We start from the raw sequence: 25,727 nt of genomic DNA, 5'->3' as shown, positions 1-25,727 counted from the left end.
AGTATTGAGGATCTTTCAAAGTCCCAAATTTGCAGACGCCTTCCTCCAATTACTAACATGGGTCTGTTGTTTGTCTTTGCAGGTGAATTGAAATAAAACGCAGGCCTCAATATTGAATCACAATCACTATAGAAATAGCACCCAACCTCCAAATATGACGTCTAAACCTTGTGAAAGGTTGTAGGTGTGATTAAAGTCCACAAGTTGCCTCAAATGGCAAAATGGTTGGTAGTCTCTACAACTCGGTTCGAACCCAATGTTTGCAGCTATGAAGTTGATATAATAAATGTAACAATAACTCCAATAACAAATATCCTTAGACACAGCAAATACAGTAGGAGAAACAGCCAACAAATTTCCAGAATACACAAATCCAATCTCCACCATACTTCATCAATGGAGAACACCTCAGATCAAACCCTTATACTTCAGCAAGGGTGCAAAACCACAGACTTAGAATTATCACAAAGACAACAAAGAAAAGGGATAAACAAATAATCGGATGCTTTACTCATCAAAATGGGCTCATATTTATAATCTCCAAATGGCACAAAATTTTCCCAACTACAACTTCACTTAAGAAGCTTCGTCAACACAATATTAAAATATAACAAAGTGTCATAATATAATTGTTAATTACTTTTGGCTCCCAAAAATAACCTTTTCCACCATAACTCAATATTTTGACACTCAAGGCCATTGTTTCTTGTGCCCACGAATTAAAGAATTTCATCCGGGTTCCAACAAGCTATGATACTGAGGTGACCAACATTAAACACCAACAAAAATAACAACCTCAACGTATTTAGATGAATAATAATAATTCACTCATCTTGCGAAAACAACTAAAGAAGCATCATAATCAAAATGTGGCAACACTAAAGTGATCCTGATGATGAAAGACTATGAATGAATTTGACAAGGTGACTTACTAAAAATAGACGCTCCCTCCAAGATTCTTGGAGCCCAAAATAAAAACTGAGAGCATCAGTCAACTCTTCTAACTCAACTGAGTTCATTGGAACCAACATGTTAACTTACTATAAATAGTAAGTCCCTCAAACAAAACCAAAACACACCATAGGCTGCTGGAGAGCCTATAACTAAGACCCGCAAATCCTACTGCCAACTCACAAGCATTGAGATAGTGAACTAACCTAGCCAATTGCAAGAACCTGCTAAAAATGGGGACATTACAATTCTGTACAAAGGCTTTACAATTGTTTAAGAAATCAGCAAGTATAGTGTGAGGTTAAGTCTAATAGTCATCAAACACAGGACTAGACAAAGAAAGAAAAGTTAGTGTTCATCATATTATTGAACACTATAGACTATTGAACACACATGCCAGTAATTTTATATATATAGACTTTGGAGAATAAAATAAATACAGCTTTAACTAACAGCCAAGTGGAACCAATAAGTTTCAAGTTAACAAATATCAAAGCCACGATGGAATACAAGCTGAACATGGAAATAATAGAAATAAATAATCATCAGCCAAATTGAATAGTCAACATGGGAGACGATCACATCAAATGCATCGATATATATAGAGTGATATTTATGCACTGATACATACAAAATCGCAACGAGACATATAAATGGTTTAAGTATATATATATATATATAAACAAATGAAACAATATGTGACGAAAGACATTGATATGTATTATGATAAACAAATAATAGTAAAGGCCCAATAAATACTAAAGCCCGCACATCTGTTTGAAGATGGAGCAGCGGATGAATACACTCAGCGATAGCACATTTCACTAGAAGATAACGACAAGCTGCAGGTTGGAAACAAGCCACATCACATAATATTAAGTGATCAATGAACTGAGCAAGTGCCGCCAAAATAAGTAATGAATATGGCAATGAGTTTGCAAAGGAAAACAAATTGATAAGTGGGAGAAGTATGTGAACACACCCACATAACTTACGAGTCAGAGATACACCATCAACCACAAGACATTCGAATGCTGAGAACATGTAATAGTTTAGTGATAAAGCCAATGTGGGTTTTGAATAGAATAGAAGACTCAACACCAAAGGTAATATTGTTGGGAGTTGTTTGAGAAAACATCATCAAAGACAAGGATTCGATAATTTATAGGTTAAAGCTATGAATGACATATGCTAGAAGTCGTGTTGTGGGACATTGATAAATAATTAATGTTTTCCATGTCAAATAAGTCTTACCACATCACTGCCTATTTGTCATCAAGTGCATACGATTATAAGACAAAGGGGAGAGATTTTGATACCATTTATGTCAAAATATATACTATATGTCAACATTTATAAAAGCTATAACCTGTGACAACATAAATATATACTAATTGTTAAAGCATATAGCTTCAATCTGACATTATTGTGATCAGCATATGTGTGTCTGTGTGTAATATATATATGTACAATAGTATGATGCACATATTGTTATACATATATGCATGCATACTTGTTGTATGTACACAATATATATGTGTGTGTGTGTGTGTGTGTGTGTGTACATTAGTATGATACACATACTGTTATACATATATGCATACATACTTGTTGTATGTACACAATGCAAAGTTGAAACCGATGATATATATTTTCTGAGATCATTTAAGGCACGATCGAAACATATTCTGATTCCTTTGGTATTTTGATCTATTTTGATCTACACTTTATATTGGGCAGCAGATCTTAATTATTGGTATTAAATTGTTTTACTTGTGTTAAGTTTGATACAAATCGTGAATGATTAGTTACTTCTAAATAGTTGTAAAAATGAATGTCCATGTCTAAATTCAAAGACATGAACAATCATCCCCACACCCTTTCACTCAATATATATATGCCTGATATGCCTGAGTAAACAAGGCATCGAAATCAATTAATGCAAGCATGTCAAAGGATCGAAGGACAATCTTAGTTCAAGAATATTATTGTATTTGTGTTATTTCTGCACTAACTTCTACATATTCTGGAGCGAATCTGTCCATTGTCAATAGTGTTCGTATCTGCAATAAAATTATGCATCAATCTACCATTGAATTTGAAATCTGGTAAAAAACTTTACATGGTATCAGAGCCTTGTTAAGGAGACATCTCATTAAGTTTAAGAGATCAGATTTCACATTAAATTGCAATCTATATTTTCTTTACAAGATGACAAACATGTTAAGATTCGAACACCACCTTGCAAGTGCTGATAACTTCGAATCCTGGAAACTTCGTATAATGATGTTATAGAAGATAAGAAGGAACCTAAACATGATCCAGAGAAAACATTATGGATGGAGAATAATGAGAAGGCCATGAAGATAATCATGGATGTTGTTCGAGATCACATAGTGCCTATTGTGGCAAAACATGCAACAGCATATCACATGTTTCGAGCTCTTGAAAAAGCATTCATAACAAATAACACTAGCAAAAAACTTGCTCTTAAAAGACAAATGAATAATATCAGCATGAATAAAAAAAAAATTGTAAATGCTTTCTTCATGAGAATCACATATTTGAGAGATCAATTATCTGCAGTCAATTATGAGATTGACAACCAAAAATTATCCCTAATAGCGTTAGGACTTTAAAATTCTTGGGAATCTTTTGTATAAGGTATAAGTGCTAGATCTAAAATCCCAAAACTAGATGGATTAAGATCTGATTGTCTTCAAGATGAATCAAGATTAATGATTAAAGGAAAATATAAAACCTTAGATGAAGTAGTTCAAGTTCTTAACACAAACTCTCATAAGAGAGGAAAGAAGAACAACAACAAAAGGAAAAGAAACTTTCATGGAAAAGGACAATCTAAACAGAAAAAAGACATGTCCAAAATTCAATGTTTCAAATGTGATCTATATGGACATTATGCGATAAATTATCTCGATCGATCTAAACCTCAAGCATCATTTGCCAAATCAAATAAATCAAACGAAGGTCATGAATCTGAGAAATATGCCTTCTATTCAACATTGTCCAATCAAATATCAACCAAATCAAACACTTGGATAGTTCACAATGGAACCTCAAGACACATCACTAGATATCAGGATAATCTAGAAAGCATGCAAATAGAAATAGATGAAGAAGTTACAATTGGTTATGATTATGCACATTTCGTAAAAGGGATTGGGACTTGCACCGTCAAATTGAAATCTGGAAATTGTATTCAGCTTTCTATAGTTCTTTATGTACTAGGTATTAAAGAAATTTAATATCCATATCTGCACTTGAAGATGGTGGTTATGGAATTGCATTCATGGAAGGAACTGTACTAGCTTGGCCTAAGAATTCAGCCATAAAGAAGGCTCTAACAATAGGATTACAACAAGGACTATTATATAAGCTATGCACTAAGACAAATTTTGCACTTGTGCATGAGACTTTAGATTCAAATGAAATATGGCATAGGAGATTAGGTCATATCAACTTGCATGCCATAACATCTATGGAGAAGTTAGTAACCAGAATGCCCAAGTTAAGCCATATTCACAATGAATCCTACAAAGGTTGTGCCTTAAGGAAAAACACTAAAAAGTCATTCTCTCGTAGTTTGAGCAAAACTAAAGATGTGTTGGAACTAGTGCACTCAAACCTATGTGGACCCATGTCTTTACCATCTATAGGAGGGTTCATGTAATATGTGATATTTATTGATGATTTTTCAAGGAAAAAATGGATATACTTCCTTAAGTGCAAAGAATCTGAAGAGATTATTTCTAAGTTTAAAGAATTCAAAACAATCACTAAAAAACTTCTCAGGAAAGAAAATTAAAGTTCTGAGAACAAATAATGAGAAAGAGTACTCTTCTAAAATATTTAAAGAGTTCTGCAAACTTGCTAGGATTAAGAGGGAGTTCACAGTCCTTTACAATCCTCAACAAAATGAAGTTGTTGAAAGAAAAAACAAAACTATTGTAGAAGCTGCTAGGGCTCTGATTTTTTATCAAAACTTGAGCATGTCATTTTGGGCTAAAGCATCTAATACAGCAATCTATATTCAAAATAGATGTCTTCACTATATTTGGATAATAAGACCCCTAAAGAAGCATTTTCACAAAAGAAACCTAACATTAGTCACTTAAGGATATTTGGATGTCCTGTTTATGTTCATGTACCTAGGGAGAAAAGGACAAAGTTGGAACCTACTGGAAGAAAAGGACTTCTTATTGGTTTTAGTGAAACAGTAAAAGGATACAAAGTCTACATACCTGGACAGAAACAAATAGAACTCAGCAGATGTCATTTTTGAAGAAGATATTGCTTTCAAAAGAGCCAAAACTTCTGATGAACTAGATACAGTTAACTTATCCCAAGAAGAGGCTCTTGCTCCTGAGATTCAGAGGGAGTACCCTGAAGAGACTTCAAATGAAATTGAGATCCAACCTGAGACTCAAGAAGAGAGTCTTGATCATTCTAAAAGGCCACTTTGGGCAAGGAAAATTATACGAGAAGGAGATGGATTTGCAGCACCTTTAGGGACTTTCCAAGAAAGCAAAAGACCTAGAAAATTGACATACAATGCTTTCATGTGGGAGAGTCCAAACCCTGAACCTTCAAGTGCTTTAGAAGCACTTAAACATCAAGCTTGGAAAGATTTCAATGGTAGAAGAATATCAAATGATACTAAAAAATGATGTTTGGGATATAGTTCCTCGACCTAAAGGAAAATTTGATATTTCTTCAAAATGGCTCTTCAAAGTTAAGTATGCGGCAGATGGTAGCATTGAAAAACATAAAGCTCGTTTTGTGGCTAGAGGTTTTTCTCAAAAGGAAGCAATTGACTTTGAAGAAACTTTTGCACCAGTTGCCAAGTATACCTCAATTAGAGTTGTAATAGCCATTGCAGCAACCAAGGTTTGCAAAGTCCATCAAATGGATGTAAAAACTGCTTTTCTAAATTGAAATATTGAGGAAGGAGTATACTTGGAACAACTAGAAGGATTTGTGACTCATGATATTGCCTCTTATGTATGTAAATTGAAGAGGGTTCTATATGGACTCAAATAGGCTCCCCGAGCCTGGTATGAAAGGATTGACAAATACCTTCTAAGTCTTGGATTCACCAAGAATGTGGTTGATCCCACTTTTACTTCAAGGTAACTAAACGTGATATAATAATTATAATTCTTTATGTTGATGACCTTCTCATTACAAGGGAAGAACATCTCATTAATCAGTGTAAGAAAGACTTGGCTTCTGAATTTGAAATGAAAGACTTAGGAATTCTTCATTACTTCCTTGGTTTGGAAGTGCATCAGAAGTCTGGGAATATCTTTCTGCATCAAAAGAAGTATACGATTGATATTTTGAAAAGATTTGGAATGTGGGACTACCGACCTATGTCAACACCTATGCAAACCACCTTACACAAGCTAAAGGAAGCAAGTGTTGAATCCAAACTAATTGATCGCACTTTACACAGACAGATAATTGGATCCCTAATTTATCTTGTAAATACTCGACCAAATATTTGCTATGTTGTGAATGCATTAAGTCAGTTCATGTGTGAACCTCGTGGGATTTATCTTGTTGCTTTGAAGCATATATTAAGGTATTGTTGTGAGGTTTTCACATCATCATCCCAAAACTTTGGGGACTCCCTTTTTTCTGGATCGCCTGGGCAAAATTTTTGAAGTTGTCCAAAAATTTTCGATTTTAGAAAATTTTACACCTTAGACGCCTTCGGGCTAGGAGAAATGGTTAGATTTGTTTTTCACCCTATTTTAACTCAATTTTCAGGAACTCATAATTTTATTCTTAGGCCGAACAAATTTCAACGACAACATTTTCTCGATAGTTAGAACAATATTTGGCGGGGTAAAGTGATAAACTTTTGGGACTTAGATAATTTATTTTGAAAAATTGGATGTAATTGTATAATCTCCACAATTTTCAAAATAAAGTTTTTTTAGATTTAATTATTTTGGAAAACATTAAATTTTTTTGGTGAAAATTTAATTTTGTGATGGTAAAATTTGAAAATCGATTTTGGATGCAAAAAAAAATAAACATGATTTATTTTGGGTCAGAAATCAAATTTGCATTGTAAAATTGAAAATGGATTAAATTGAAAATTTTTGCATTGAATCAGAAAAATTGCCTTGAAGATTTTAAAGATATTAAAAATGATTGGTAAATTAAAATTAAAAATTTGATTTTGGCTTGCCAAATACGATTTTAAATGATATTTAATTACCTAAGACATTATTAAATGAAATTTTTCAATATCTCCAAGGTTTTCTTAATTTTATTTTGCAATATTGGTCCTAACCGACAATTAAAAACGCAAATTTCACTAACGCAAAATTAATTTTCTAGCTTGGCATTTAAATTTGGACCATGAATGGTAGCCTAATTTTATTTTTTTGTCTCTCCCAGGGCTAGTCGGCCAACCTGGAGGAGGTATGGGAGTATGATATAAGAGGGCTTCCCCCCTCTTCCATTTTTCATTCCACCACAAGCCTCTTCTCTACTTGGCAATTTTGGGGCAGATTTCTCTACTTGGCAATTTTCTTGGCAAGGGGCAGATTTTTCTTGAGTTTGGGGATTTTCCCTTAGAAGAGCAGCTCTCTAAATTGGCAATTTTTCTTTTTGAGGACAAATTCGGCCTAGGAAGAATTGTTTTTGGGAAGCATTTTGTAAATTGGCGATTTTATTAGGGCAGATCTGTACTTCCTCTTGATTTGGCGATTTGGTGGAGGTCTGATTTTCTTGCAATGGACTGCGATTTTACACTAGATCTAGGCATTATTCTTTGGTAGAGGATGCTTAATTGAAGTCTGATTTTTTGGCAAGGTGTGCACAATTTCAAAGGGATTAAAATTCTGATTTTACAAGGAAGCTTGAATTTTCTTTAGAATCTGATCCGAACTTCAAAAGAAGACCCGGCTATTGGTAAAGATAAATTCAATTCATTTTTAGAGCTAAAGGTGGTTCTTAAGTGGATTTCACTCTCTGATTTTACAAGGAAGCTTGAATTTTCTTTAGAATCTGATCCGAAATTCAAAAGAAGACCTGACTATTGGTAAAGGTAAATTCAATTCATTTTTAGAGCTGAAGGTGGTTCTTAAGCGGATTTCGCTCCTTGTTCTTGTTTGGTTTCTTTCCCTTATGTTCATGTTGCGTTCATCATCCACCGCTTCATCATCCCATCTATAGGTTGAAGATTGGAGAGATAAGCATAGATTCCATGATAGGACATTTGAAGAGGCAGAAATAAGCTAGACCACCCTAGGAATAAAGTTGGGAGATATAAGTGTAGCCCATCCTAAGGTAATAAAGAGGCAGAAATAAGTGATAGTCTCACCCGTAGGTTGAAGATTGGAGATTGATAAGTGCAGTGATAGGACTTGGCGAGGCAAAAATAAGTTAGAATCCATCAATAGAAAGAAGGTTGGAGATCAATAAGGGTAGTCCATATCATTTAGAACGAAGGGGCAGAATTAAGTGTTTAGGATAATAGATGTTGGACAAAATACTAAGAAAGACAAAGAGGACATGATGCCCAAGACCATCTTCTTCTCAAAAGTGAGGCGAATAACCGATACCAATATCGATACAATAAACATGATGCAACTAAAGGACAAACTAACAGAAGGACAATCCCCCATGGCAACGAAGATTTACAAAAGTGGAATTGTACACGCAGCGGCCTTCCCTCCTATCTTGCCTTGTCCAAAATTGGTAATGGAATGTGCATCCCAGTTTGATTTGGTTAGTAAATCCATCATTTTTGATGAAGGGAAGACAATGTTAGCCAACATTGGCAGACAAGTGATCGAAGAAGCATTTAACATCCCTCGGTACAAAAGCATGACCGTGGTAATGATGGACCAGGCGGCTAAGTTATTTCAGGACAACCACGAGGCTTATTTCATTCATCTAAAGCAGGATTGCTACATGAAGGCAAGAAAGGAGTTACCAAACTATCAAGGCTCACTGTATCAGATTTCAAGTCAGAGTATGGCGATCTCATTGTGCTCCTCAGTTGGATCATGGGCCTAGCTCAAGGTTTGCAATTCGAAAACTGGATGTACTTCTTTATTGATGAAATTGAAAAAGGAAAAAGAAGATTTGATTCAGCTAGGATCATAAGCGACAATATAGAATTGCAACTTAGGACCATGCAAAATCAAAAGCAATTCTATATGGCATCCTATCTGTTTTATCTGATTGCGAGATTGTACGAAAATCTAGCACTTAAGGCCTTAGGAGAGATTGATAATGGGTCCGAGCAATATTTGGTGCATGAATGCTATCCACAACTTCATTTGCACAACAAAGACTATAAAGTATTTTGTAGCGCCTTTGCCATGAAGACAATAAGGATATTACAAGGGACACCTGCTAAGAGGCTCTCATCGGAAGCAAAAGCAAAGATTAAGAAATATGGGAGTTAGTTCATCCAGTTTCCGCAATTCACATATATTAGAGTAGCAGGAAGTACGGTTTGTCCCAAGAGACTTCCAATGTACCCACCCGACAAGGTAGTTTTGATGGAATTAGCTCGGCAACTTGAGCATTATGATAGAATGATGAGACTTAAGGGTGAGACAGGGATTACCTTCTCATTTGGAATTGGCAATGATAGTTGTCCCAATCATGTCACCTTTGCAACTACGGAGAAAGAATTAGAGTGGTATCATCTAGCATGGTACAAAGCAAGGCAAGGATTTGATCCTAATGGCCTTATCAAGGCATCTCATGGAAATACATTCAAATATGTTCCTACTATAGAAGATTTATGGGCCAATGCACGAGATGACTTTCACGTGAAAAAGCTAGCTTTCTCAAGACTATCAGTGAACATGATGAGGGCAATTAGAGGGAGAGGCCTTGATACTCCTAATCAACTGGAGGATGATGAAAATGTGTTGAGAGAAGATTATAATACAATGGAGGGAACAGAGTTGAATCCAGTTGATTGGAATGATCATCGGTATCCTTCCTTGGAGGCCATTACAAGGGCAGTTGATTTGCACACCGAATCGTGGTATAATGGGAATTAAGGAAATTACAAAGTCAAAGGGTGCACCTTACTTATGAGAAGATGAAGCCCAAAGAAGGTCCAGCGAAATCAGTCGAACAGAAGGGTGAAGGAAGTGGCCAGCAGCAAGAAACGGTTAGAAGCAAGAAGAGAGCTTTGGAGGTTGAAAAAAGCAAAGAACATCTGAAACCTCCAACAAAGAGACAGAATGCAGCGCCATCAAGGGAAAGTATAATTGAGGCTAGAGGTCAAGAAGATAACACAAGTGAACAAGGGACCACGGTACAGGTGAGCTCTGATTCAGAATCAACTGGTTACAATGATAGCACCGAGTACTCTCCTCTCTCAAAGAATCAACATGGAGATGATATGGCAGTTACTAGTGGAGAAGAAGATGGACCAATTGATATTGAGAAAATAAGTCAGGTGCCCGAGGCCGTTGACAATGCTTTGCTAATCGAACCAAATCCAAATTTGGGGAGATGCAATACACCACTAGGGTTAAGGCAAATATTTATGCCAAGAGGCAAGGTAGTAACTACAAAGACATCCAAGGATTAATGGAAAAGGGTGACAGCGAGAACTAGAAACAAATTGCAAAAACAGTGGCAAAGGTGATTAGGAGCAACGATGATGGTCACCGAAAGGTTTAGATTGCTATACCAACAATTAACAAGGCAATGGATGAAACTGCAGCTCAGGAATATGAAATAATAGAGCATAACTTGGGAAGAAACACAGATGACATGGAATGTGAGGAGATCCAGGAGGTTATAGTTTTGATCAAAGAAAGGTTGAGGAAGGCAAATGAAAGGATCATAAAGTTGGAGGCCGAGAACAAATATTGGAGAGATTGCTAGCCTATCCAACAGTTGCACCAGGCAACCCTTCCTTAAGACAATGAGAGCAACATAGAAGAGCTATCAGCTCAGCAACATGAAGCCAAGGATTGGATCCATGATGCAATCCAAGACGAGCGAAACTTCTTGCCTTCTTTTGTCTCGACATTCAAGTCATTAGTGGCCATAAGAAATAAATTCAAAACATTTGAAGGTGAATGGAAGGATTTCCTTCCAATCAAGGATTTAGCTATTCCCAGGCTACAGGCATTCATTAGGCTACCAGAGAGATATTTGGAAAGGGCCAAGTTGATTGATGAAGAAGGATTGAGTATGATGGAGTCTTGGTTTGTTGCCTTGACTATCAGATTGAGAATACTTAAAGAGGTATAGAGCAAGATTGCACAACATAGCCCAGGCGTTAACACTTCCATTTCAACCATGATGAGCAATGTTGGGGCTGTGTTTATTTTGAAGATATCAAAGAAGAGAACATCAATGAGACAAAATTCAAATCGAGATTGGATGAGTTGGGGAAGGTTGCCATCAAGAAAAAACATTTGGGCACCCTTGCCTCCCTCAATGCCTTTTATCGGATATGCAAAAAAATATAAGAAGGACCATGAGAAGACACTGCAAGCAGCAAGCAGCATGATGAATTCAGCTAAGCTCAAGATAAAACACACCTTGTCCTCCCATGAAGGAAGTCAATGACAAGCTAGCCGAGTTCATTACTTTGGCTAAAAAGATGAAAGAGAAGGGTAGAACTATATTAGAAGATCATTTGATGTAAGCCCAAGTGGCAATTTCTCTTTCTTCTAGGATGGGGTAGGTGTCTGATTTTAATTGGCCACCATTTTGGTGCCTTCTCATTGGTTGCCACCTTTCCTTCTTTTTCATTGTCCATTGATGAGGTGGCATCTTCTCATTGGTCGATGGGGTGGCTAGGATTTCTAGGATCCAACCTGGATCGTTGGTTTTGCCTCTTTATCTATACTGTCGGTTGTAAATTTTGGTCTCTATATAAGGCCATTGCTCTCATTTGTAAAGGGTCGGAGAAAATTGTTGCTAAGATAATACCAAAATCGCTTTTCTTTCTGATTGTTGTGACTTGCATGGTGATTAATAACTTTTGGTATTGTTGCATGGTTTCTACTTCCACTAGTTAAAATAAGATTTTCATTTTGAAGTTGTTAAAGTAAATTTCATTTTAAGAAGTTGCAAGTAGAGAGAAAAGTAGATGGCTAGTTGCATGGTAGTATTAGTAGATGTTTGATAGGGATCTATAACTAGGCCACTAGCATCCTAGTGGCTTGTTAGGAAGCCTTGTGCAGTAAACTAGTTCCTTTTCCTTTGAATCATTACATCTATGGAGGTGGACCCACCAGTTAGCTTTCATTAGATTCGATCCCTGTCCATTTGCTAATCTTTCCATTCATTAGAGTAAGAGCAGAATAGCAAGTAGTTAGGAGTTAGAGTTTTGAAGAGGAAAGTTAGGAAGGCGTAAATCATAAGAACGTTCACCCTCCATCACCATCACCTTCTCCATCAACATCATCTGGCATTCACACCGAATCACCATCACCATCATTCCTCCAAAAGTCCAAGTTGTCCTCAAAAAAATAGTGTGAGGCTACCTACGTGATTACCAGGAAATCACATCAATATACTGAGTTAGTATCCACAGGTGTAAGGAACATTGGAGTTTTGCTTATGTCTTCATAAGTATTAACTTTTCAAGAGAGGAATTGTGTGTTTGATACTCCGTCTCAAATATTCAATTATTATATGCTATGTAGTGGTACCAAAACTAACATCAACAGGTATCTCCAAGGAACTATTGGGTATAAACTTAATATGAGAATACCAGCTTGGAGTTACATGGATATACAGATTTCGATTGGGCCAGAAGTGTAAAAGACTGGAAGAGCACATCAGGATGTTGTTTCAGCTTAGGACCAGCCATGATCTCTTGGATCTACAAAAAGCGAGCTTCAGTTTCTCAGACTTCTACTGAGGCAGAGTATATTGCAATAGCAATGGGAGCTAGAGAAGCAGTGTGACTTTGGAAGTTGCTTTCAAACTTGTTCTATGAACCTATGAAACCTACCACTATTCACTATGATAACCAAAGTTGTATCAAGTTATCTGTGAATCCGGTATTTTATGATAAATCCAAGCATATAGAAATTCCTTACCACTACGTAAGAGACATGGTGGAAAGAAAAGCTATTCAATTGGAATGTATTAATACAGGTGATCAAACAACTGACATTCTCACCAAGGCTCTTCCTAAAGTGAAGGTTGATCATTTCAGAAAGAAACTTGGTTTGGTTGAAATGTAAGATTATGAGATTGAATCTCAACTTTGTAAATTTGTATTATTTAATAAAGATGTTTAAAGTGTAAACTCTCGTCATGTGTGACTTTATGACTCATGGACCTACCCTATGTACATTATTAAAAGGTGACAATATTTTATAATGAAATGTTGATTCTAATAATATAAGGTGACGACTCTATAATAATTAGATTACTATCATGATGAATATCATGTGACTTGATATTCATGGAAAAATCATGATAGTTAAAAGAGCATGTTGATGGATATCATGTGACTTGATATCTATTGAAAATTAATATGTTCAAACTCATGATGGATATTATGTGACATAATATCTATGGATATACCATGATCTTTTATGGTAGATATCATGAGACTTGATATCTGTGTACACACCATAACTGGAAAGAATATCATGAGACTTGATTTTCTTGAACATATCTAGAGGATATTACTTTTCAAATAAGAACCTATATATATGCACTTTGTCTTCCCTAGCTAAGAGGGAGTGTTAAAGCATGTAGCTTCGGTCTGACATTACTGTGATCAGCATATATGTGTGTGTGTACAATAGTATGATGCACGTACTGTTATACATATATGCATACATACTTGTATGTAAACAAAGCAAAGTTGAAACTGATGATATGTATTTTCTGAGATCATTTAAGGCATGATCGAAACATATTCTGATTCCTTTGGTATTTAGATCTTTTTCGATCTACACTTTATATCAGGCCGCAGATCTTAATGATTGGTATTACATTGTTTTACTTGTGTTAAATTCATAACAAATCGTGAATGATTAGTTACTTCCAAATAGGTATAAAGATGAATGTCCATGTCTCCATTTGGAGACATGACCATTCATCCCCACACCCTTTCACTCAATAAATATACCTGATATGCCCGAGTAAACAAGGCATCGAAATCAATTAATGTAAGCATATCAAAGGATTGAAGGACATTCTAAGTTGAAGAATTTTATTTTATTTTTGTTATTTCTGCACTAACTTCTACAAATTCTAAAGCGAATAAGTCCATTGTCAATAGTGTTCATACCTGCAATAAAATTGTGCATCAGTCTGCCATCGAATTTGAAATTTGGTAAGAAACTTTACACTAATCGAAAACGGTGATGTTTAAAGCAGCATTGGAGAATTTCAGAGAAGCAATAAAAATATACATCGTGCGATTAAATTTCTTTTGATTACAATATAGAAATATATTAAATAAGAGGTTGATTTAAATTATAGTGACACAAGGTTGTATTAAACCAAAGTTTGTGATTAAAGTTGAAGTGATGTGTTTATAAAGATATAACAAAAGGACACATCTGTTCATGACCCTCAAATTTGTATAAAATAAGATCACTTAGATGGAAAAGATGTGTGAAAATAAGTGCAGATATGTCTGAATAAAAATAAGATTTAAAAAGGGAAGAAGCAAGTGCACATTATAAGAAAACATATCATTTGAAGAGTATGAAGAAATCTGATGTAAGGAAGACATAAAAGAAGATTATTCCAGAATATTAAGAGAGAAGAGAATAAAGAGTAAGAGCAATAAGGAAGTAATAGTATACACAAATTTATATATTCAGATTTAATAAATCCTATATATATTTATATATATATGTGTGTGTGTGTGTATATATAGATAAGAGTATGTTAAAGTGATATTTTCAGATAAATATAAATATCCGTTTGAAAGAAAAGAAGTTTGTGAGAAGACTTACAACAAGACTTGAAGTAAAGGATATTGTAGAAATGTGCAAAGCAAAATAGCTGAAGGATTTGTGTGCTAAAGATATCCATCATCAATTGAAGAAAGCAACATCGTAAAGGTGGAACAGAAGTGTGTACAATGGGTTGGTGCTCACAAATATAGCAGAGGGAGTTGGAGCTTCCTGTAGGTTAGAGCGTACGAAGTGTGGGAGTTGGAGCTTCCAGTGAGTCGATGCTCAAAAAAATAGGGGTTGGAGACCCTAGTAGGTCATAGCCTACAAAATATTGTAAAAGATCAAGTTTATATATATAATAAAGCATTTATTTGTCATGGTTTTCTCCCACATTGAGTTTCTACGTAAATCATTGTGTCAATGTGTTCAATAATTGTTCATTTCAGCATTTGAAGTTTATTGATTGGATAAAAGTTTTAAATTGATGAGTTTCTTATTATACTAATTCACACCCCCCCCCCCCCTCAAGTATAATCGTGTGCTCTTCATGGTAGTCATTGGCAACTTCACCTATACGTACTAGTTGAACACAAACAAAACTCTGTGGTAGCCCAAACAAGGGGAATGTTGGCTAATACAAAAGATACGATAGTGACTATAGGCATCTATCATGTATAAGGAAAAACTAACAAGAGTTATTGTATCACATATGAGGTAGCAAGAGGCAAATTCACCTTTGCGAAGCAAGTGAATGTTGACCAAACCTTTGTGATAGCCAAGTAAATGGGGATCTTAACTTACGTGAACCAGTTGAACCTTAAACAAACAATTGCAGGAGCCCAAACATCTACCATTATCATGTCCTCTCCTATTAGGTCCTATTAGCTATCTCTTGCTTGAGAATTTTTGGATAGGTTCTTGCACATTATCATGAGGCAACAACTTTGGGCTACCTTTTAAAATTTAGGCTTTGAGCAATTTGCATTATCTACATGTGACAAAACTCATATATATATATATATATATATAGCAACCCATTGGTGGTTTATATATCACCTATCGTCGATCTTATTTCTTATTCACATTTGCAACTCTAAATCCCGTTGAGAGATTGTAAGTTGTAACCTAGAATATATTGCCTAATACATTATTGTCTCAATTTAGTAGTCTTTTCATAGACCCTATTAGTGACGGAAGAGATAAATTGGTATTATTCTTTTTAACATATGTTATGACAACCATTAACACCTTCTCGTCTTTCATGCATACAACTAAGCATAGGTACCTTCCTAAAAATTATTTGTTTACTAAGTATAGTAATTTTAGAAATTTATAATGTGATGTGGAATTAATAAATGTCACCTAACTATATCCAAGGCACTCATGCTTTGGACGTATCCTTCGCCTTCCAGGCTGCCTACTTACTTTTATCCACAGGATCAAGGCCCTTAAACCACTAGTACTATCCTTATGTAGATCTATTTTCTGAGATATTTTGGTGTACATATGCATCGAGATGAAATGCCTTCATGGTACTATTCATTTCCAAATAGTATTTCACAGTTATACACTCACTCAAGCAAATCAATTAGAATATGTATAACATACAGAAAGAGAAGCGAACATGTCCTATTTCCTCTCCTCCAACTGACTTTCTACCAATTTTCTTATAAGTCCTTGTTAACCTCTATAGTTCTTGTCTTTCTTTCCCACATGAGTTCATCAATTGAGTTAACAAGAGTTGGTTTGTACATGTGCATGGAGATGAAATGCTTTCAGGGCACTATTTGTTTCCAAACAGTATTTCACAGTTATACACCCGCTCAAGCCAATTAGTTAAATTATGCAAACATACAAACACATAAGTGCACATCCTATTTCCTCTCCTCCAACTGACTTTCTACCTGTTTTCTTATAAGTCCTTGTTAACCTCTATAGTGCTTTTCTTTCTTTCCCACATGAGTTCATCAATTGAGTTAACAAGAGTTGATTTGTTGGAATAGCTCTAAGATGAAAGAATAACTAACTTACACCAAGTTAGGTTTTCACATTTGATGAAGGAGCATCGAGTGGTGTAAGGGCAATCTTGTACCACCCAAAAAATGCTTAGTGTTAGTTTCTATTTAATGTGTTTGTATTTTTGGGTACCCATTTGGGCCAAATAGAGATTTCAACTCTCATAGTTCCACTATTTGTCTTTTGGGTTAGTGTTTTTGAGCACCTCAGGATATGTACCAGTACAGAAAATGGGTTATTTTGTAATCTAGCCATAATTATGATGAGTTAGAGGGTGCAAGTTAAAGGGATGATTGTATTTGTAATTTCGAGTACTGCAAAAAAAGAATCAGGTCAAAAGGTTTTACTGTTTGAAGGTGATGGCAATTTTAAGTTGTCTAGAGACCTCCTAAGAATGCTTCAAAGTCAGGTTTGAGGCACTAAACAGCCTTGTATGGGCCCAAAAAATGGGTGACAAGCCAAGCTTGTTTGTAGGCACATAGAGCGCTTAGATTATTTTCCAGAAATGTAAACAGTTAGTCAATCGGAGTCTCGGATCAAAACTTATGCCTCCCAGAACTTGGACTACCATTTCTAGATTTTTCTAATTTTGCACTGACTTCTGACATGTCTTCTAGAAGCTTGTGCTTTGGTGATACAATGACGAGAAGCCACCATTACAAGTTAAAAAGCGTAAGTTCCTTAGAGATATCACGTATTGGCGGTTCTTCTCTGCACGTACCCTAGTTGGTCCAACTACAACACCAATTCTAATAAATTTGCTCAGGCAATAAAGTGACTAGAAATGAAGCATTCCGTGCTCTAAAAATATAATAGCCATTATTATGATAAACAATTATTGAGAAATACTAGCAATTGTTGCATATAGGTATCACAAAGATAAGAATCGTTGACTCATATAAGCATTAAAATGATAATGCTCGACATCCCACAATAACATCATAAAGATATTAACAATTGACTCAAATGTGTATCGCAAAGATAACATGCACAGTGGCTACCTAAAACCTATCCATAACACATCCAAGATAGAGAAGAAATGTCGATGCATTGTGCACTACACCGTGGGCCCCATTCATTTCCCCTCTCATCTGCACCAATGGACATGAGAAGAGGAGTCAATGCATTTCATTCTCAAATTATGTTCCAATTCAAGAGATGATGACATGGCAACTGGATTTGTGCATGCAGCATACAAATTGTGTATTGAGAAATCAAAAGTCAATTCATGTTAAATCTTGAGACCAATTGGTAGAAAACCTATAAAGAATCAAGAAAGTGAGAAATGGACAATTTAGAATTCAGTCTTTGATTACCTATATGTTTTTGCACCTGTTAAGAAGATTCCATTTCATGCCACTTTTTGAATTAAGCAATAGTGATAAGTGTACCATAGAAAATATTACTGATTTGTACAAAAGGCACCCAATTGACAAGATTGAGAGCAATGTAGAGTTAATCATTAAGACATTTCAGACTGAGATGAAACAAAAATTTAGAATTCCACCATCTATTGTGAGCAAGTATAGGGAAGAGATTTGTTTCATGATTGACACAAACTTCACTTATATTGAGGCAGTTGAGCCTAGGATGTTATATGTTGAACCGCTTGGTTATGAAGTAACGCCAGAGGATGTAGAAGGATATGCAAAGGTCATTCTGAAATCAGAAAAGGATAAAGAATTTTACAGATTTGGTACATATATAGAAAACATGCAAGTGGCTTATCATGCTAAGCTTGAGAAATCTATTAAGAGGACAGTAGAGAGCATTATAAAGAAGATACTGGAGGAATCACAAATGACTCTGTAGGAATTCACAGCAGTAAAACAAACTATCTCTGGTATAAAGAAGATAGGATAAGAGAACATTATGTTTGTGCCATCATTAGCAACAGCAAGCCCCAACTCCATAACAGAAGGAGTTACAATTTTTAAACCATCAGCAAAAGCATCATCTACACCATATGCAGCAGTTGACAAGTGCAACCATAAGTTATTCCACCTCCACCAGTTCAGTGAAGTGAAGAAGAAGAGGTGAGCATAGTTGTAATGCCCTGCTTTTGGCCAGTCTGTGCAGTTGATTGAGTTAGCTCATCATAGCGACCCTTCTGAGCTGACAGGGTGTTTTGGGGGTCACAATTGATTACTTACTATTTTTAGTAAGTCTATTTTGGGCAGTTGCTATTTTTAGCAGCACAGTGGATGGCTTGGCAGGTGGTCATCACCTGCGATTGATCAGATTAATACTTACATGAGCTCTTATTTATTCATTGAGTTGCAATAATGTTTATATTATTATAATAATGAGTTAAAAAAATATTTCTAAAAAGCAAGTTGGAAAGCTTCTAGTGTTCAGTTCTTTTGGGAAACTTCCACGTTTTTTGAGGTGGAATTTTATAGAAACTTTTGCCAACAAAAAAGCTTATAAATGAGAGCTCTTTTCAACGGGAAAAAGCATGCTTGATTATATATTTGATTTTGTGCCTTTGTGGTTTCTTCCTAGATTCTTAACTGTATGCCCTTGCTGATGTATAAAGGTTGGAAATTCTAAGAATTGCATTTGCAATTTAGCTGCCCAAGTATAGCTAAGATTGCCTAACTTCTCTACTGTTCATCACTGTATCTGATAAGTGTTTTATTCCACTGCTGAAGTACAGTGGATTTGTCGTATTTCTCCTACTATGTTCACTATGGCTAAGGAGACGTACTTCTTGGAGATTAATCAATTGTTACTGTTTGGCAATTGAGGTGTGTTTGATTTAGTGGTTAGTGATAGCTGAAGTGTATTTTGGAAAACCTGTGAAGTTCTGAATTTTGTTGATTGAATTACTGCTAGCAAGGCCAAGTATACACCTGGGAGTCACATGAGAAAGCTAGAGCATTTTAATTGACAGCCAACGTCAATTACCTCTACTGACATTACTATTGGGGCCAGAATGTATCCAATATAGCATTGGACGTGGGGAGTTTTGCTGGCGTTAGGAATTGAGAGGTGGCTGCTGCTGAAAGTTGGATGCTATATAGATGCGTTTGGACATTCTTTGCTGATTCAAGTTTTCTGCATTCACAAACAGCAATTAGGTTCATTTTGGCATTGTAGATTTTGAATAAAAGTTTGTTCAAAGACATTTGATTTAATTAAAAAGCCAGTGTAATATTGGAGTTGTCTTTCATGATCATAGAGTTCTCTGTTGTTAACTTATATTCTGAAATATAGTTTTAAGAAATAAAACAAAGGAAAAGAAGAATTTGTTCATTAAGTTTTGCAAAGGAAAACCAAGGGTTTTTACAATAGTTAAAGTCAAAAGAAAGTCTACGAGGTTAGCAGAGGTTAAACAAGAACCAGCAAAGACTCCTAGAAATAAAAGAGTTAAGCAGATGGCCACTGGACAAGGAATGTTAATCTATGAAGCCAAAAATATGAGAGGACAGGTTGTTGCACCTGAGGCTACTAGACAAGAACAGGAAAAAGAAAAGGAGAATACAAAGAAAACAAGCAAAGGCAGGAAACAGTGGAAGCCTAAAATTGAGAAGTTGAATTGTGCAATTATTGATGATGGCAATTTTGTAGACAAAATATTATGATTTGTACAATAAAATTGATAAGTTTCAGTTAGAAATGCAGTGACTAGACACATGATTTTGAATATTTAGAAGTTTGCTGATATACGGGGATATTTTCCTAAGGACTTCTATGAAAGACTTGTAAACAGAAAGAAGAGAGTAGTTGAGTAAGACAAGGCAATCAGAGAAAGGTTAATCAGAAAATTATGTGAAGTTGAAAGTTGTGAACATATTGAGAGGATTGTGAAGAGTCTTGAACCCTTACTAAGGAACAAGACTAGAGCTATTGTTATCATGGGAGGCGACAATGAAGAAGTAAATATAGAAATAGAGGAGGCAATAGCAAAAGTAATGAAAGAATTTTAGGATGCTCCTAAAGTAAGAAATCGGGGGGAGCAATCCCTACTCATGTCACAGCAGCAATGTCAGCACCAGCGGCAGTACCAGCAACAACTTTTAAAATGGCAGTTCCACCAGCAACATCAGTCACTAAGATACAAAGATGAAGGAAATAGAGGATAGTAGAGCAGCAAAAGCTCCAAAATCAAAAGCCCCTCATATCGTACAGACACAATGAATGTAGATAGTACAAACATAACTATAGATACAGCTAAAGATCCATTCAAAGATTATGGCACTATTGTTGACAATTTGGTAGGGTATACCAGCTTAGAAAATGGGGAAGAAGACGAAGGAGAGGAAGAAGAGGAAAGGAAGGATGGGGAAATAGAAGAAGAAAAAAAAAGATAAAGCAGAGAAGAGAGATGAGGAAGAAGGAGATAAGGAGGATAAGGAGGAAAATCAAACAGCAGCAGAGATAAATAAAAAAGCAGTGAAGATGATCAAAGTTTACAATTGCAACTAGTCGCTCCTATCAGAAACACAAGCACAGAAACACCAAGTTCTTCAAAGTCACCTCTAGAGACTTTGATGGCAAACATAATGAGCACTACACCAATTGAATCAGAACAAGAACCTAAGCTAGAAATGCTCAAACAATTATCTGTTTTGACCACTAGCAGGATAATTGAAAAAGGAAAAGGCATAAAAGGAACTCAAGAAATTCTTGAGAAGATAACAAAAAGAATGGAAAGTTTAATAAGCATCCAGATTAATGAAGCAAACCCCCGGAAGAAGGCTTCAAGAGTCTTAGAAGAGTTTGACAGTCACTTGAAGACTTCGACAGAGGTATCAATAGCAAAGCACAAGCAGAGCATGATGCAAATAATTTTGCGAAGGTATGTCAGAATATCAAGAATGATTTAGCAAATCTTGACACATGCATCAAGGAGTTAAGAGGTTGTATTCTTTAAGGCAAGAAACTCTTGGAAATGTGCACTAGAACGTGAACATATGAGTACCCTTACATCTCGAATCAAGGAGAAAGAAAATGAAATCAAGCAAGTGACAAGTGAGCTGAAAAAGACAGATGTTTGAGTGATCCACTTGGAACAAAGGGTCAACAAGATCTATGATGAGAGAAGAATATGGGAAAGCAGCAGAGAACAGACTTTGCAGAGATTTTCATTATTGAAGGAACATTTATAATTTTAGATAGATACAGTTCAAAGGCAGCTAGAAGATTGCCTGAAAGCAAAGACATCCTATGAATAGTTCAGCTACCCAGATTTTCAATCAACTGATTTAGCATCTTATGGGTTATGTGCGCTTTTGACAGTTTCAGATTCAATAAAGGCAGTATGGAATGAAGGATTAACAAGCTTGAACACCAACTTTTCTGACTGTATTGCATTGTTACATAATCCATCAGCATGAAGAAAAGAAAGGTAGCAATACAATTTATATGGGGGGAGTGAAGTAACAAAAATTGTATGCATATATAAAGGGGAGTGAAGTATGTAATATGTAAAGAAGATATAAGATAGAGTGTAGTCAAAGGGGAAGTAATGAATAATATGATTTATAGAAAATGATCCACATTTTCAAATTTTGTGAAGGCCATTATGAAGAACTTCACAATTTTTGAGATTCTGAAATTTTTCTTTTTTGGGGACTTAGCCAATTTTCCCATTTGTTGTCATCAATGACAAAGAGGGAGATTGTTGGCAATCTGGCTAGGATAGACAGTATAAGATTGTAATTTATGGCAACATATATTCCAGTATGAAGTGAGAAAAGTATGAAGATGGAGTTTTGGTAAGTTGACTTTGAAAACTGTCTAAGTATTATACAGTTTATCTAGAAGCTTAGTTAGAGTTTGGATTGGTGTAGTTCACAGAGACATTATTGACATGTGCATAGTTACCTGGTGATATTACAGTATGTCTGGATATCGTACTTAAGTATACCAGGCAATACGGTTAATACAAAATGAGTTATTGCAATATTTCTGGTTGCAGTAATGAAAGATTGAACAAGATAGAGTTAAGGACTCGAATATTTTATGTTAACAAAATTGTTTTGTTTGGGAAAACAATTACTTGACTAATTAGGGATGACATCCTAGATGTTAACCCTAAGTGGGCAAAGTATAGTTTTGCTTTTGAGACACGAGCAAAGAAATGAAGGCTGACTGGACAGGCAGTTACCTGGTGAAATTACAGTATGTTGGGATACCATACCTAAGTGCACGAGGCAATACAGTCAATATGGAATGAGTTATTGGATTTTTTCCAGCTGCAGTAATTAACAGGACTGAATAGGACAGAATTAAAGAATCATATATTTCATGTTAAGAAAATGGTTTTTTTTGGCAAAACAATCACTTGACTAATCAGGGACGACATCCTAGATGTTAAACCTAAGTGGGCAAAGTACAGTTTTGCTTTTGAGAAATGTGTAAAGGAATGAAGGTCGACTAGACAAGCAGATTGGTATAAAGGAAAGACTTTTTGACAGAGTTTTTATGGTGATGTTATATGGCATTATAATGTAATGTTGTAATACTTATATGCACATTTGTATGATGCGAGATCTGATGTATGAGTAGTACAGTACATAAATATGATCAGTTTTGTGAAGAGAGCAACAAAGGAAAATCCGATATTGAAGATATCGGCAGTTATGAAGAGGTTTTAGAGTTTATCTCTTTTGTATATCATTTTATATTGTATGTTTGAGCAGTTGGCTCATCTTGCATACATTTAGTAATTGTAATAACAACTCCTAACAGGATTGAGGTTTCTAACAAAGATAGAGACACTATACAGATGTAACAGATTCCTAACAAGGTCAATATCTTTCACAAGATACTTTTGATTAGTGGATCATTTTGTGCGTACCATTCCCACCAGGGTTTTCCCTTGGCTAGGTTTTCCCAAGTTAACAAATAATGGTGTTATGTGTTGCATCTATATGCTTGTGTTTACTATTCAACTTAATAAGTTTACATACTTATGCAAGTTGTAAGATTCTTAATGATATCCATAGTTGGGCAAAAGTTTGTGAAATACTGATTCACCCTAACATTTCCCACATGAGTTCATCAAGTGCTTATCTCTGTTTACCACATGAGTCCATCAATTGAGATAACAAGAGCTGATTGATTGAAATAGTTCTAAGGTGAAACAATAACTAGGTTACACCAAGTTAGGTTTTTACAATAGTGTTGCCTTAACTATTTTGGTGTAACATACTACTCATTTATAAACCCAAGTGTAACTATTAACTATTAGGTTTGAATAATAATGAGAATGGACTTTTTGGACATCATGATAGAAATTGAAAGCGATATACGAACAATCACATTCCATGTTTCCTCTCAGCAACATAAGGAGGAAACTAACTTATATTCTATGACCTATAAATGATATGGCAACAATAATGTATTCAAACTATCACATCGTTGAGTTCGTTAATCATGAACTTATTATGAATTAAATACAAGTTATTAAGCCTTCTTAAATCTTGTAGACTTCAACACAAAAACTTTATGAGTTAGTGACAAGTTAATATGCCAATACCTATTTAAGGCTCATTTCAAGCCTACTACAAAGGGAAGGTCAAATAAGTGCGGAACAACCCTCAACCTTGTAGTTATTCCATATGGATTAGCTATGTACCCGCTTCAAGATGAATCAAAGTCACGCGTAGTTCTCCTTCTTGGGTGGCTCAAAGTATATGTATACAAAAGTTTCCCATTGTTGTGCTTTGGTTAAAGCTTCCTTTAAAACCGAATATATTTGATAATAGTTAAAATATAATAATTGAGCAATTCTTATGGTGCAGGAGCACCAAGACAATGCTATGCCTCCAGAGGTTACTTTTCACTTATTCTTTATTCTGTCATGGTGTAGTCTAATAAGGTTGATTTAAACCATTAGGCATTTTAGCCATTACTCCTATATGAGCTAAGACGGTCTTTATGTGGTCAAATGTGATTAAGGGGTCCCAAAGTGCAAATTAGATTTGGAATTCATGTAACAAGGCTTATCTAGCCTATTTTAGCATGACAAAGGTAAAAATAAATGATTTGGGGTCATTTGGATAAGTTTGTAATGAAAAACAAGTTCTTTGTAACCCTATGGTCACCCATTTGAAAAGTAATTGGGGACCGTTCGAAAATTGCTCCAAAATTTGTAAATAACCTCCCTTTGGGTCAAGGCAAGTTGTTCTTACCTTTTTGAAGCATTGGCACTTAAAATCAAACATTTCAATTTGTTTGGTCAATCAATGATGTTTCTCTAGTTGTATCTATCTATCATAGGCCTTTTGCATCATGACTATCTTGGCATGACATCGAATTGCCTTGAAAACATGGTCATGGGACCCCCTTGCAAAACTAAAGCCTTTATCCCTTTTCAAATGAGTTGTGTTGGATTTGTACTCACCCAACCGTACTCTACATCGTCCTATCATAATGCTTTCACCCTATTATCGCACTACATTGAATGAATTCTAAGATTCATCTTATTGGCACAGAGACTAAGTTTATTGTTGAACAAATACTATAATAATTATCATATAAATTTTGCTAACTAGACTATCAATGCTCATCTCCAATTCAATTCTTCACGTGCATAAGTCAAACTAGTTCTTTGTAACACCTCCGCAACAATCCTGTAGGACCTCTCTCTCTCTTCTTCGATTTTTCCACCGTACACTGAAATATTTGTCCTTGTCATTACTATTAAAGTCGAACGGGAATTTTATTTTGTGTGCACTCCTCTCCTCTAGCTCACATACGCACATCATAGACTCTTCAGCTATAGTATATTATTGCATACTTCGTTCTAGTAACAAAAGTTGCTAGCTTCTATTAGCTTCGATTAAAATTTATGGGAACGATGAATATGCTTATGTGCATCTCAACATTGCTTCAATCTCAACT

Source organism: Cupressus sempervirens, chromosome 10, assembly GCF_028749045.1.
Source record: "Cupressus sempervirens isolate cs-2001-9-10 chromosome 10, ASM2874904v1, whole genome shotgun sequence".
NCBI lineage: Eukaryota > Viridiplantae > Streptophyta > Pinopsida > Cupressales > Cupressaceae > Cupressus > Cupressus sempervirens.
Note: the sequence above shows the minus strand (reverse complement) of the source record.